At 41.7% G+C, this 15,217-nt stretch overlaps 1 protein-coding gene across 4 annotated transcripts in view; it reads right to left on the bottom strand.

Moving 5' to 3' along the window:
• Window positions 1-15,217, bottom strand: part of LOC106654786 (3-hydroxy-3-methylglutaryl-coenzyme A reductase) — a 30,189-nt gene that overhangs the window by 11,324 nt on the left and 3,648 nt on the right. The window contains exon 1 of one of the 4 annotated variants that reach the window (XM_014374804.2): window positions 66-697. The exons of the other annotated variants lie outside the window; for them this stretch is intronic. The gene's annotated coding sequence lies outside the window, so the exon portion shown is untranslated. Of the gene's footprint in view, window positions 1-65; window positions 698-15,217 lie in introns of those variants that run through there. 4 annotated transcript variants of the gene reach the window in all.

Here is a 15,217-nt window from a genome sequence, read left to right as displayed (position 1 = left end):
GCACAGGTGCAGCGCGCCGCGCAATTGAAAAAAAGAAGCAGAGTCAAGCATAGCAGGCCGTTTACCTCTACGACGCAGGAGTAAGATAGAGCAGCAGCAGCAGCAACGGCTGAGATTTTCATCCATTCGTCACACTGACTTTTTTTTTTATCAATCACGGGTTCTGGTGCACACTCACTAGTTATTATACTTTGTTCATCCGATGCAGCATCTTCATCGTCCCTCACCGCCTTTTGTTACGATTAAAATTATTTTATGCGCGCACTCACTTCGTGATCATTTATATAAATTTTATGCCGAAACTCAGACGATGATCCTGCGTGCTTTTTCCCCCGCGAAAAAACAGATTCTCAAATTTTTCGCACAACCAAAAAAATCGGCACTATATAACAAAACGGTTACTATTATATTCTGTTATTTATAAGCGAAGTCCAAGTCGACGAACAATGGGCCAAAAATTCGTCAAGAGAGTCCACCATGGGGGACAGTATACAGGAAGGAGGAGGGGGGCACAACAGGGTTTGAACCGTTCGATTCAAGCGTCGCGCCGGGACTGATCTCACTTTCTTCGAGAGTGGCAGCGCGAAGCACACTATACTACACTGCGGCTGGCTGCGGCTGGCTGGCGTTGCTACCGCTATACTGCAGGCACAGCATTAAGCCAAGCGCTACACACAACGGCACAGGCAGGAGCAGAGCAGTAAGTGCGCGCGCGAACGAAGCGATAGTCACTCGAGGCACACACATGCAGCACAGACTGTCTTGTACATGTACATTCGAACGTGCGCGCACACACCTACGGACACGCACTTGTTCGCTTTTATATACGTTGTGTATATATGGGCCTCACGGCGATCGTGAGTGCGTGCACGTATATATCCTCGTGCTCCGTCTTTGGTAGAATTGGAATTTTGGTCGAGCGCAGAGATGATCGCGGACAAAGTAATCAATTTCTAAAGCGCTCGTGCGTACGTACTGCGCGGGGCTTTGCACGAAATTAAATAAGACATAATATATTTTACATTACTCGATCGAACGAAGAGATTATTTTTCTCTCCGTACAGAGTGGAGAAAAAAAAATTAAGACTGCCTGGTTATATAGGTCACATGTACACAAAGTGGCGCGTGCATATGCGCACGGCTATCGAGCGAGAGAGAAGAGATTTTAATTCGATTACCGCGCGGTGTACGATCGGAGCGCAGCAACTGCAAAAATGTAACTTTTGACGTAATGATAGGAAAATTATGCTTCACGCACGCATGGAAGGGGTCCTGTGCCGCCGCTGCTCGTGGATTCGGTAGACTGAACGTATGAAATTAAGTATGATTTAATGCCGATTAATAATATATATGTGTACGTATGCAACGTACGAATGCGAGAAAGAAGCGAAAAAATTCACGCAATGCTGGAATGCATATTATGTGGGCTAAATCGCTGTCTTGGATATACATTATATATGTTACGTATTATTAGCTGGACGCGATATGGCATCGGGGCGCGCACTTTCTTGTTTATAATGCGCGCGAAGTTTTCGCGCGCGTGCAAGATACAATGAAGATTTTTTTTCCTTATATCAAGTAAAAACTTGCCGCACATAAAGTATTGGCGAAAACTCGCCGAGAGAGAGAGAGAGAGAGACTTCTTACCACGAGTCCAATTTAAAATCGTAATTGTTTAATTGTAAATTAAACAAAAATTTTCTCCGACGCATGTAATGTAAAACGTGCCTCCACCACTAGCAACCGCCCACCTGCGCGCGTGTGTACTTGTATCCGTGCGAGTGCAAATGAGAGAGAGAGAGAGAGAAAGAGAGATTAATCGGTGCGGTGTACGCGCGCAAAAAACTTTTCATTTCTCGCAAGCGGCGCAAAGCAAGCAAGCAAGCAGCTACCTATACTATGTAATGAAAGTTAACAATAAATTGAAAGCGCATTTATATGTATAATACACGTGTCGAAATCAGAGTAATGTTACATTATTGAGTTACTCAATTATAATTGCCCACTGTGTGCACTCGTGCTAAGAATCGGAATATAATAAAGTATTGGATAGCATGTGAAACTTTTCCTTCTTTCTCTCTCTTCTAATAAATGCGGCAGTAGCCAACAGCTCTATAAATGATAATTGCGCGCGCGGCGGCCTAGCGCGCAGAGAGCTATAACACGCGGTAAGCTATTCTCCAATGTTCGATAATAAAATTTATTTGATTCGCATAATAAGAGCCGCGGAATAATAATTTTCCGCTCAAGTTTGAAATTGCCGTTAGATGCCTGAGTGTAAAGTGTAGTACGTGTGCGTTGCGCAAAAGAAAGTCGCGGACTCCTATACGTACGCATGCTACTGCAGTATATACGTGACGTAATTGACGCAAGCGCGCGCGCGAGCTAAGCCGCCAAAACATCGACGCACAAAAGGAAAACGTACGCAGGCAGTATAAAGATTTGCTGCAGCGAGACGAGTTCCAAAGAAGAAGAAGAACCTCGAGCGAGCGACAGAGAGAGAGCTGTGCAAAAAGTGTGTCAAAATCAGTCAATAAAACCTAGAGACGAGTGATGTTTGCTATTTGTCAGCCGCATATCGTCGTTCGCGGAGCTGAGAGTCCCTTTTAAACTCACGGCGAGACTCGGCGCACGCTTTTGTATACGCGGGCATGTGCGTGAGCGAGTGCGTTACACACGCGCATTATCGAGGCGCGTCCTTGTGTCGGGCAGAAAGAGATAGAGTGAGAAAAAATGTATTAACATAAATTAACGCGTTCTCCGCTGGTCGTCCGTTTCTCTGTTAGTATATAAAACGCGCCTAAAGGACATCGCGACACGTGCCAAATTTCCAAGCACGCTTACAATATAATACATATTCGCGCGCCGCACAAGTTGCGTATAGGTACGGATGACATATACACCTATATCTGTGTCATCTCCTCAGACTCGGTATTATACGGATCCCTATATGATATTTGTATGCGCAATTTGTTTACAAACAGCAGCAGAAACGCAGAGACGGCCGAGATGCACCTGCCTACCTGCTGCTGCTGCGGTACTTATAAACGGCCGCGGCTTTCGCATCGTCGTCGCGGCCGGCTCTCTCACGCGCGCGGGGACTTTCGCGCAAGTTTTCGTAACACTGCACGACCGCGACGAAAAGACGAGGAAAAGACGAAGAAAAAAAAAGGAACGCAAAACGAGAGAGGCCTCAACATCGGAGTAAGAGAACGATGTGCTGCTGCTGCTGCTGCATGGGCAGCGGTCGAGCTGTTGCTGCTGCTGCTGCTGCTGAGATGGGGCGTTGTGTATGTGTGAGACATGTATAGCGCGTTATACACGGCACGCATACCGCGAACTACCTCGACGACTGCCTCGTTCGTTGTTGTGCAACAAGTGCGACTCGGTCTCGTCGTCGCGCTTATAAGACCGACCGACCACCGCCGCCGTTCGCTTTTTCTTTCTTTCGCGCGCGTGCGAGAATTTCGAGACTTTCTTTCGTGTACACATAAAAGCGTTGTCTCTCGCCTGCACAGACGGAGACTTGCATATTGAAAAAAACATACACATTCCACGAGGGGCAATCCGATCTTATAAGCTTCATCAAACTTACCCCCCGTCAATGAATGCCAAGGGTATACGAGATTCACGAGCGAGCAAAAAAAATGGAAAAATATCAACGCGGGCGAACCACGAGAGAAGATTGCGCGCGAGAGATGAAATTGATACAGCGTCGGTCTTGTGCTAGTAAAATGTTGCATGAGATCGGTATATCCACCACCGCGGCGATCCGTGCATTCAGAGACTCGGCTCGCACTCATATACATATTATATGTATATTCATCATCATAAAGAGTATATATAAATGCGGGAATGTGCGAAATTAGGCAAGCAATATCAATAATGATATATAATAAGGATGGCCTTGTGCGTGGCTCGCGCGCGTAAAAAAAGGAAAAAAAAGGCGAGAAAAAATCTCCGTATCTCTCCGCGCGCGCTTCGGAGATGTATAATGCGTCTCTGTGGCTTTGTGTGTGTGTGTATGGAGCAGCAGAAAACGCGTCGAGTTAATGATACAGATCGATCTGTATTATACCGCTCGATCGATTTGTCGCACACAGACACACACACGCGCACTCATAACACTGACCTTTTCTCATATTATAACGTTTACATAGCGGATCGCACACGCGCCTCAGCGACACATATCTCTCTACGTGTAATTAAGAACGTAAAAAAAAATGTTTTTTTTTTTTTATAAATCAGCGGCTATATTATCGGCGCATAATTATTCAAATCGTTATGGTAACTGGTATAAGGCGAACGATCGTCATTAGTAGTACACATCATAACGATCGTCGGCGTCGAAGATCGTTATTATATTGTATTACATATAGAAGATGAGTGCGTGTGTGATCCGACGATTTTTTCTTCTCCTTTTCCTTCTTTCTTAAAAAATTTTTTTTGGCCCCCCAATATCATAAGTATAAACAAGTGGTCGCAGATATTGTATAATTATGCACGCATGTCTGTACGTGTGTATAAAAGTAATCGACGCAGCGCGCGCGACGACCTTCGGCGGATCATTAATCTCTATTTCATAACTTTCATCATATAATATCGCGGTACTTATAGGCATATCCAAGCGCGGAGAGGAAAAAAAGATAAGGTAATAAAGTAATAAGTTGAACGTACTTTGCGCTAATAATATAATTAAAAAATAAAAGGCTAAATGGACGTTTGAATCGACACGCGCGCGCGCGAGAAAAGTGCACACATTCCAAGTGCGTGCGCGTAGCTGTGTGTGCAGTAATCGCATTAATATAGTAGTATAAGTGCGCGCACATATCTAGGGTATTTATGTAAATTGATGCCGCCGCGAGCGGCAAATACCGTTCCGAGACGCCTCGCGCGCGCGCGCGCATTGATTCGTGTAATATTCCATTGACGACTTTATTTTATTTTTCGCGTGCGAGCAAGGATGGGGAAAAAAATTTGGCAGCTGCAATTATGTTGCTGGTCTGCCGGCATCTAGGCTCCATTAAGAGAGCACGACAGTACATTTACAAGAGAGGTACGTTTATATGACAGCCGTTCACTTGGCGAATAGGGTATGAAAATCAATGAATACTTTTTAGAAATCGATATAGCCCAAGTAACATAATGTCGATTCTATCATAATGATATAATTTATAAGGAATTGGCTTTACTTCGTTAAAATTTGATAACTATAATCAAATTTCGTAAAATTTTTGGTAAATATTATTAAATTAAACTTGAGGCATGCACGGAAAAACTTGCGAAGAGCCTGTTTACTCTGTTGTTTACGTCGCGTGACCTCTACATTCGCCCGGCACTGTGTTTTGCCGTCCTAATGCTATAGACAGAGTGCTGTGTAAAGCGGGTGACGGTCCAATCTTCGCCATTCTCATATAAAAGACAAAGAGACGCAGTTTTTCACGAACCCAGCACAAGCTCACAGCATTGCTCGTCACAGTCTTTTTTTCACTTGCGTATGGTTCAGTTCGATATATAATATCTTCATAGAAAGGTTAATCTTTATCGAAGTTCCAAGTAATAAAGATGGAATCCAGTGATATACCTAATTGCACTGTCAGGTAATTTTAATAAAATGAGAATAACTTTGAAAAAAATTATAGCAGAATACTTGATCCAATTAAGGTTACTTCAGAGTAAAAAAGGAGCCTAGTGACGTGTTGCTTACTAGAAATGAATCTGATATGATTGACGAAAAACCTGATCTTAAAAACATCCAACTTTTACCACTTAAAATTAGTTTTGATTATTTTATTATACATAACTTATTTTTTAAGTGTTTTTAATAACTTATCTTACATAGTTTCAATTTTTTAACAGACCTGTACACTTCGAAAATGCAACATAAATTATAAAAGTGAACTTCACGACGATGTGGAAATAATTGTTGAATGTGAAGACGTGAAGCCCGATATCAATTTATTAACAGTTACAAAAATTGACGATGATTTTCAACATCACTTGCGAACTGCTAAATATAGCAATGGTTGTAAAATTCAAACTATAATCAAGGTAGAACCCGCACAGGAAGTGAAACAGGAAATTGTTGGTGATGCTGCAGAAGAATCGAGTTTCAATTTCGACTACGAAATTGCCGAACAAAATAAAAACAGAAGAATTATCAAAAAGGTACGCAAAGAACGTAGATGCAAAACACACATCGGCACGAAGCATAACGATACAACCCACTAATGTGAAATGTGCAGAAAAAATTTCTCAACCAAGGGTAGTATGGACAGACATGTCAAGTCATTACATGATTACCCATCCATGTGATATATGCAGCAAGAAGTACTCTCACAAGAGTTCTCTCAAAGATCACATCGATATGGCACACAATGGTGTCACCCGTTATACGTGTGATATTTGCAAAAAGAAATTATCAAGCAAGAACTATCTTAAAATCCACGTGGATTCGGTGCACAATGGTGTCACCCACACATGTGATGCATGCGGAAAGTCATTTTCACAAAAATCTAATCTAAAAACCCACATGGATGCTATGCACAATAGTGTCAGGCATTCATGCGATATATGTGGCAAGTCATTTGCTCACAGAAGTGATCTTAAAATCCACGTTGATACGGTGCATAATGGTATTACGCATACATGCGATGCCTGTGGAAAGAAATGCTTAAGAAAAAATGATCTTAAACGCCACATCAATTCAGTGCACAATGGTATCATTCATGCATGTGATATTTGCGGAAAAAAATGTTCATCAAAAGATTATCTCAAAAACTACATAGATACCATGCACAATGGTGTCATCCACACATGTGATGTGTGCAGAAAGTCATTTTTACAAAAATCTAATCTAAAAACCCACATGGATGCTATGCACAAAGGTACCAAGTGTGCATGCGATATATGCCAAAAGACATTCATACAGAAAAATTATCTCAAAGTCCACATCGATTCGGTGCACAATAGTGTCACACATGCATGCGATTCATGCGGAAAAAAGTTTTCGTGGAAGTGTAATCTCAAAAACCACATTAATGCGGTGCATATTAAAATTATTCACGCATGTGGTGAATGCGGAAAAGAATTCAAGCAGAAAAAGGATCTCAAAAAACATATCGATGTGAAGCATAATAGTGCCAGTTATGCATGCGATAAATGCGGAAAGTCATTTTTATATAATTGTACTCTCAAAACTCATATGGATACAGTGCACAATGGAATCACCCACTCATGCGATATTTGCAAAAAGACATTCATAAGAAAGGATAATCTCAAGCTCCATAATGATGCGGTGCACAATGGGGTCACCCACACATGTGATGTATGCGGAAAGACATTCACAAGAAAGGGTTATCTCAAAAAACACCTCAATTCCATGCATACATACACGTAATACACTTAAATACAAAGTAAGACATTTAAATACAAAGATACACTTAAAGCTCACATCGATTTGGTTCTAATTTACGCATTAAACCTTAATAAACGTATTACATGGTATCGTCCAATATTATCTTATTATGTATAAATAATTTTCAAGTTTTTGTAAAAGTTAAAACATTTTTGAAGGAAAAGAAAGCTTATTATTAATTGTAAAGCTAAAAAATGTTGGAACGCTTGAATGTACACCAATTTCATAATCACAGTCCCTTTTCAGCGCGCTTCGCTCACTCTAAATTTTTTGCAAGCTTTTTTCGAGGCTTACTTACGTCTGCTGGAACTGAATCGTTTTATTTCACAACTATTCGGCTGATCGATTTTTATAATAGAATTTTATTGACTATATCTTATGTTCGTTTTGAAGATAATACTTTTTTCTAAAGTATTTTTCTAGTGTAATATAAAATTCATCAAAAATTATACCATTTCAATGTCATATTTTCGAACTGTAGAGGATTGTAATTCAGCCATTTAAAATGACTCAAATCCAAAAAGAGAGTCACAGAAAATTTTCACGAATCTTAGCTCTAATTTTAAGGATTTTTGGTTTATTTTGAATTGTTCACATATTCACATACGATCGAGAAGTACGACAGACAGATCCAAATTTTGACGATGCACGCGAAACAGTAAATTATCGTCTCCTCTACGAGGGAAGATTATTGATTTGCCATCGTGCGTTCGGTGATGCACGTCGATGTTTACGTTCTCGATCGTCCATCACATAAAGTGACGTCCGACCGAATGCCACCGCCAATCGATTATCACCTGCATAATGTATTTGGTTAATTATTACAGTTAATATAATGTAGGCCTGAATGTAGCGACGATTAGCATCCATAAGAGCTGTATAATAATATTCGAGGACTATGTGTGTAATGTATATGCCGTGTCCCGTTTTATCCCGTCAACTGTTAAATACGCTGCTACTGGTATGTATACGTAGGTGTTTTTTTTTTTTTTGCTTTTTTGCTCTCAACGACCGCCATGGAGCCTGTTTATACAGTCATATTTCGACGATCGTATCAATTGCTCCTCTCTCGGGTTCGTCAACCTTTTTTCCCTCCCCGAGCACGTACATACCATATACACGAATACACACGAAATTACAATGAGCTGCTTTGAGAGTTGGCGCGCGCGCGAGCGCGAAAAATAAGACGCGAACGATCGGCGTTGAGTCGCAATGCGTGCGCGGATCTTATACCGCGAAAAGCGCCGTATAGCAAGTATACGAACTGCACAAGAGCTGCCGCTGCCGCTGAAAATTTTCTATATATCCGAGAGACAGGAAAAACCGCACTAAGCCGCATAAATAATTTAAACGCAACTCTCACTCTCGGCGAGCGTATTTACAAGTCAAAATTATAATTGTACATGCTGTATGCGCGTGTGCATATACGCGCGAAAAGGAGTAATAAACATACTACTACAAGGCGTGTGCGCCAACGCTCCACGGAAGCAAACTTTTTTTTTCTTCATTTTTTTTTACAGTTCAAAGGCTCGCGCGCGCGCACACACACGCGTATTTGCGATTTTTCCGCATTGCAACGCCTGCTGCGTTTTTTCATATATCTATATGTTTATATACGCATTATAGGTATAGGTACGACTTACGAGGCGCGTCGCTGGTGCAATACGTACCTTGCGGTCGTTGCTGCAGCTGCTGTCAACGCTGCGCTGCGCATATTTCATTTTTTTGGACGCGACGTGGGTGTGTGTGTACTCAGGGTGAGAAAAATACGATCACGCAGGCTAATAATGGCAGGCTAATATATTTTTGTTATTGTTTCGATGCAAAGCATAATCGATGACGATCCGTGTAACGTGAGCTAATAAAAAAATATTAATTATAACAAAGGCGATCAATCAGGTGGCGGCGGCGAAGATGACAAAAATATATTTCGTCATAGCGCGACGATCAATATTGGCTGTTTATTTTTTGCGTACATCTTCCTAATGAGTGCAATAATCACGATAAGAGGACGTTACAAATATTTTTACGGGACTGAATTTCCGGCTCGCGGATGAAAACATATAATAAAATGCTACAAATGGTTTATTAAGCATTATTATCTCTCATTGGAGCTGAGAAAAATTTGAAAATCCGACGAAACTTTGAGAGAGAAATTATAAAGATTCATCGCGCTGTGCTTTTCGCTGCGCAGTATTTTAACACGCCCGCGAATGTGTATAATACGCACTCACTCACTCAGCTCAGGCTCTTGTGTGCTGGACCTTGAAAGAGAAAGCGCGACGCTTATAAACACCCATTACACACGCGGCGATCGGAGCTCGCGCAAAATGTACGTGGGAAAGATCTCTTTTTTTTCCTCTTCTTCGCGTCAATTTTTTACTTTTTTTTGCCTCTTTGCAAAAAAAAATCTCGTCCTTGCATTATTATCAGCGGCGCGGCATGAATTCATGAATTTCTACAATTTTTCGGCCTCACCGAGCTGTAATGTGATGCGAGATGTGAGTACGCGTCGGCGTGTGAGGCAATACTACAAGTTCGACCGCGAAATAAATGAGCCCCGAAAATATATTAAAAAAATGAATCGGGATCATCGATTCGCGCGCGGTGTCTCTTTACTTCTTCTTTTTTTATCATCGTATCGTAAATTTAAACGCAATCCCGAGAAGCTTTTGCCATAATAGTCTTTTTCGGAAGATCTTGAACTTCTGCGCGCTCGAGCTTGGCACATATTTAAATAGCCCGCAGATGGCTGAGCGTCTGCTATCGATTTCTCCTTTGATTTTGAATCACCCAAAGCCCGAGTGAAAAATGCGCGCTGCAGGGGCCTTAGAAAAAGATTTCTATAAATAGAAAATGTGTGTTACAAATGTGAGTATACACATAGCTCGCGTCCGCAAAAGAGGAAAAAAAAAGGAGTTGCAAGCAATTGACGTCGTTGTGCGGTAGTGACCTTTAAAGCGGGGCAGAAATCATAATTTCGCGATTTGTATAAAAGAACGCTTTTCCGATCGTCTTGTCTCTTGGTTATTGTAATCAGCGGACGACGCTCGAGCGGGCGCCAACGCGTTACGCGATGCCACACATTATGCGCGAAACAATGTGCGAACCGCGCGCGATGACGATATAATAACGAAGCGTCATCGAAGTCACGTAAAAAAAGTTGTAATCTGAAAAAGAAAGAGAAAAATATTTCCCATTCCGCCGATGTTCGAGACTACGTGTACACAGACTGACTGCTGCACTCACGTTTTTCCAATAAAAAAATAATATAAAAATAGAGGACTCGGAGATGATTCTTTTTTTTTCTTGGGACTTATTATATATTTTGTCTCGAGCTGCACTGGCGCCGCACGAGTAAAAACATCGCCGCGCCAAGAGGCTGCTACCGCGACTGCTGCATCGCGATATCTCGCGTATAATGTAATAAGGAGAGATTTTTTGCCGCTCAAGTACGTGCCTAATTACAAAAGCATAACAATGTATATGAAAAGAGCCTCGAATTCGTCTAATTGATAAATCGATTTGTGCGTGCACTCGACAGCGACGATAATACAGTGTAAAAGTATATACAATAGAGTCACACACAGAGGCATTTAAATATAATAGATCGCGCGCGGCAACAAGGTCGTAGACGCGCGAGAAAACACACGTGTGTGTATATGTCTGCGAGGTACTTATACAAATTCACGTCGAATGTGTAACGAGACGCGCAGAGAGAGAGAGAACACACACGATGATTATTGCAGGCTTCCCATCGCACAATCGCCTATAGCTAGATGATGGGAAAATTGTGCAAAATCCTGCGGTAGACACGCGTCGCGCGCGTGTGCACTTAAGCGCGAGCAGCCGCTATATACAGCGGGGAAGAAGCGACACCGCAGCGCATTTATAATGTATCATCTATGAGTGTATTTAAATGGGAATTACATTACACACACTCGGGCTTCTTGCATGAATTATTACTACTACGCGAGAACTAATTAAAGCTCGAGTGTGGTTTTATTACCTTTTTTTTGTGCTCTCCTTACACATCGAAACATAAATTATAAATCCGGAACGATCGAGTACCACTATACGGATACTTTTTATCTTTGGCACTATCTCGCGACGACTTTTTCCCCTAGCTGTAAAAATCGCGCGTGTGTCGCAAAAAAAAATTTCAGAGAACCGCGAGAGGAAGAGGGCTCTCTGTCTGTCTGACAATATATTCGCGCTTAACGCAATGGGAGGTAGGCACAAAAAAAAGAATTACACTTTATCTCGACCGCGCCGCAGGAGCGATGTTTATATTAGACCGCGGTATACTTACTAGCTAATTATTACGACATATACTTTTGTCACCCATACAGCAGCAATGGCACAGTGTATAGCAGTAGGCCTCGCCTCGTTTCGTTGTAAAATTTCCAGTCGAGTCATCGTGCGACGAGCTACAGGAGATTTTTTTTTTTTTTTTAATATTTTGTTTCGCTTCTAATAACTTACTCTTACGCGCGCGCGTGTGTGTATATTCGCGCGCAAAAAGGATGTGTTATAATGGTCGCTTCTTCGGAAACTGTGTTAAAGTATGTGTGTGTGTGTGTGTGTATGCAGCACGTTTGTTGTGTCATTCATAATTTCGTCGTCGTTGTCACATACGCATAGGCCGGAATACGAGATGACGTAAATGCTAATGAGTGAAAATTATAAGTAATATATGTTTTCTAAGGCGTATTTCAGGCATGCACTTATTATCGAGAGAAGAAGAAGAAGACGCACGAGTGTGGGCTTATCGATACTTTTTTTTCAATATTACGCGTCACTGCAATAACATGTGTGTGCACCTTTTGCTGTTTTTTTCTGCGATTCCTTTTCTTATTTTTGTTTCTTCGACGATATTAATCCGTTATTGACGCGCTCGAAAGACGCGACCAAAAATCCATTTTTGCATCATCGATCGGCGAGAGAGGAAATAATATGTCGTAATAGCTATACAAGCCCCCGTTGCGATCAAGAAATTTTTGCTAGACCATCGCCCGGAATTGATGCCTGTCAAAGTATACACGTGCGTTTGTCAGAAGCTCAAGCTCCAGCAGTCAGGCAAAGTTGAATACATAAATAAAAATGCAGATTGAGTCGTTACATTGTATTTATATACTAGAGCTCCGAGCAATAAATCTCCGGCGCATTTCGACTCTCTTTCGCGGCGCTCGCAAACGAACGAACGAACGCGATAAATCTTTTGCGTGCGCGACTCGCAGCACAGCACAGCACAGACTCGCGGAGCGATAAGTTCAATCACCTGCTACTACTGCTACTGCCCGCGCGTACATTCATACAATATACATATATAACGACACTAACTGCCGCGGCGTGCACACGAGCATGCACTTACTTCTTTCCGTGCAGTAATTCGCGCGAGTCGCGTTGCCGATCGCTGCCGCGGCGCAAAAGTGAAATAAAACTTTTATTTACTTCTTCTTCGTTTTTTTTTTATTATTTTACTTTGCTTTGCTTTACGATGACGAGAGAGTAGAGCTCTCGCGAGTATACGTGCACTTTGAAACGCATGTCCGTCGCGCAGCGAGCGAGTAAGCAAGCAAGCAAAGCAAAAGATATGTGTTTCGTTTCGCACCTCACTCACACACGCACGTGTCCCTGGCCCCCTTTTTCTGTACGGCCGCCGCCGACGCCGCACACGAGCTATACTATATAAGCGAGAGAGGAGCACATAAGGATTGAGAGACAACTCCAGAGATTATGGTGTCAATATCGAACGACGTGGACGACGACAAGACGTTATATCAGAGGAAATGGTTTATGCATAATGACCGAGAGATTATGGCTTGGCTCTATGATTATTGGGGATGAGAGAGACGCGATCGGTTATATATATAAAAAATACATGCGGTGCTGTTACAGCGAAATGACGGCGGCGCACTTATATATACACATAGTCCGCTATATATATAAGCCGGCCGACCTTCGAGATCGTTATGCAAAAAGAATCAAGATGAAAAAAAAAGATTAAATAAAAGGAAAAAAATAGGAGCCCTCGGGCTAAATAAAAGCTCCCGATAGTGTGAATTTTATGGCTTATCTCTCGGTTTGATTGTAAGTCGCACATATTATTACTATATACAGGTAAGTCCGAATTGTGGAATCTCTCGAAATTCCTTCGTGCGTAAAATGCAGACACGATTTTTGACCGCATCGCGAAGTATTATCGACGAGAGTATTTCGAAATATATATTTCACGGTTATGTCACTTTTTTCGGGCAGCAGCAGCAGCAGCAGCAGCAGCAGCAGCAGCCGAGAGCTTATTTTAAGCAGTGACAAAAGTCTCTGCGCGAGGATATAGGTGCGATCCGCGTTCAATTATTATGCAGCGTTTGCCAAAAGTATATACGAGCGAGTGCATGCGGCATTAGCCGATTCGTATAGCACCAACAGCATTGCAACGACCAACGTGTTGCAATTTCTCAATATTATACTTTATCGACCACACCTAAATTCATTGATGAGATTTTTTTCCACGCTCGCTGGCTGCAGCTGCCTTTTTTTTTCTTCTTCTCTCTTTACATCGAGCGTAAAAAGTCATTTCGTTTGTGTATGCGTATATGCAACCGTATACGCGCGACCGCTCCTTACGTAACCGTAAGGTACGCACAGCCGTGGCGCACGCTGCTGCCGCTGATCTTTTCGTCGTTTCTTTTTGCAAAAAGATTGTAATATGCTGCTGCGCGCCCGCGAGCTCGAGAGCCGCATATATACAAGGCACCGAATCGATTCCATCCAGCGCGCAACAACATTACAATTCATATTTTAAGTGCGTTTCTCGAGTGTGTGTGTGCTGCTGCTCTTTTTTTTATCATAATTAATCGTGATTAATGCGTCTAGACTCGAGTTTATATTATTTCTCTTCAACGAGTAAGAGGAGGACAAATATTTTAGATACGAGAGAGGTAAAGTACTTCCATTGATAAAAGCGTTGATTATGAGTATACAAATGCATCGAGCCTGTTCGTTGAACTTTTTCTTCTTTTTCGTTGCAATAATCAACGATTCGAATTTCGACGGAAAAATATTTTGATTGACACGAAATTTGCATATTCAACGAGGCTATTTTGTCAAATGCTCGCGCACAGGTTTTAATATTGTTGCTTTACTTTTATTGTCACGCGGCAGGAAATATTTTCTCGGGAATTTTATGTTATTTATACACCGAAAAGAAGGATTATTTTTTATTAGAAAATGCATAACACGCAATCTGCGCATATATAATTGAATCGTTAATCTGTAAATTTATCGGATTCGCCTTGAGGGGCGACAAAAAGGAGAAGTAAGTATGCGCGCAACGATTCGGTGTGAAAAATATTTTGTCTATAGGCAGCTCGTGGACACAAATATTCAAATGGCTATAAGCCGCTACCGTATTACGGCACATGATGTAATTGTTGGAACAAAAAAGAAGGAAGGAAAAAAGTTTTATAACAGGTTGGGCTGAAAAATAAATGAGGCTAGTAGTAGTAAAGACATATTATGAAATCGACGCGCTTTAAAATCATTCCAATAGTCAAATGCGAAAATTGCTGCACGTGGAGCATATAGCACATCTGGCCTGGCTGCCGCTGTCGATTGTCACAAGACTTTGGTATTTGCGAATTTTTTTTACTTTCAATTTTTTTTATCGTGGGTATCATCTTTAAATTAAATCGCAACGATTCGAAATATGCGTTGGATCCTCGCATGCGGTCACAATTCTGACAGAGAGCAAAAGTTGCAAAATATCGCTCAACAATTTTAATTAAAAAATAATAT

Source organism: Trichogramma pretiosum, unplaced genomic scaffold (assembly GCF_000599845.2).
Source record: "Trichogramma pretiosum strain Unisexual culture from Peru unplaced genomic scaffold, Tpre_2.0 scaffold46, whole genome shotgun sequence".
In the NCBI taxonomy this organism is placed as follows: Eukaryota; Metazoa; Arthropoda; class Insecta; order Hymenoptera; family Trichogrammatidae; genus Trichogramma; species Trichogramma pretiosum.
Note: the sequence above shows the minus strand (reverse complement) of the source record. Positions and strands in the feature narration are given on the sequence as shown.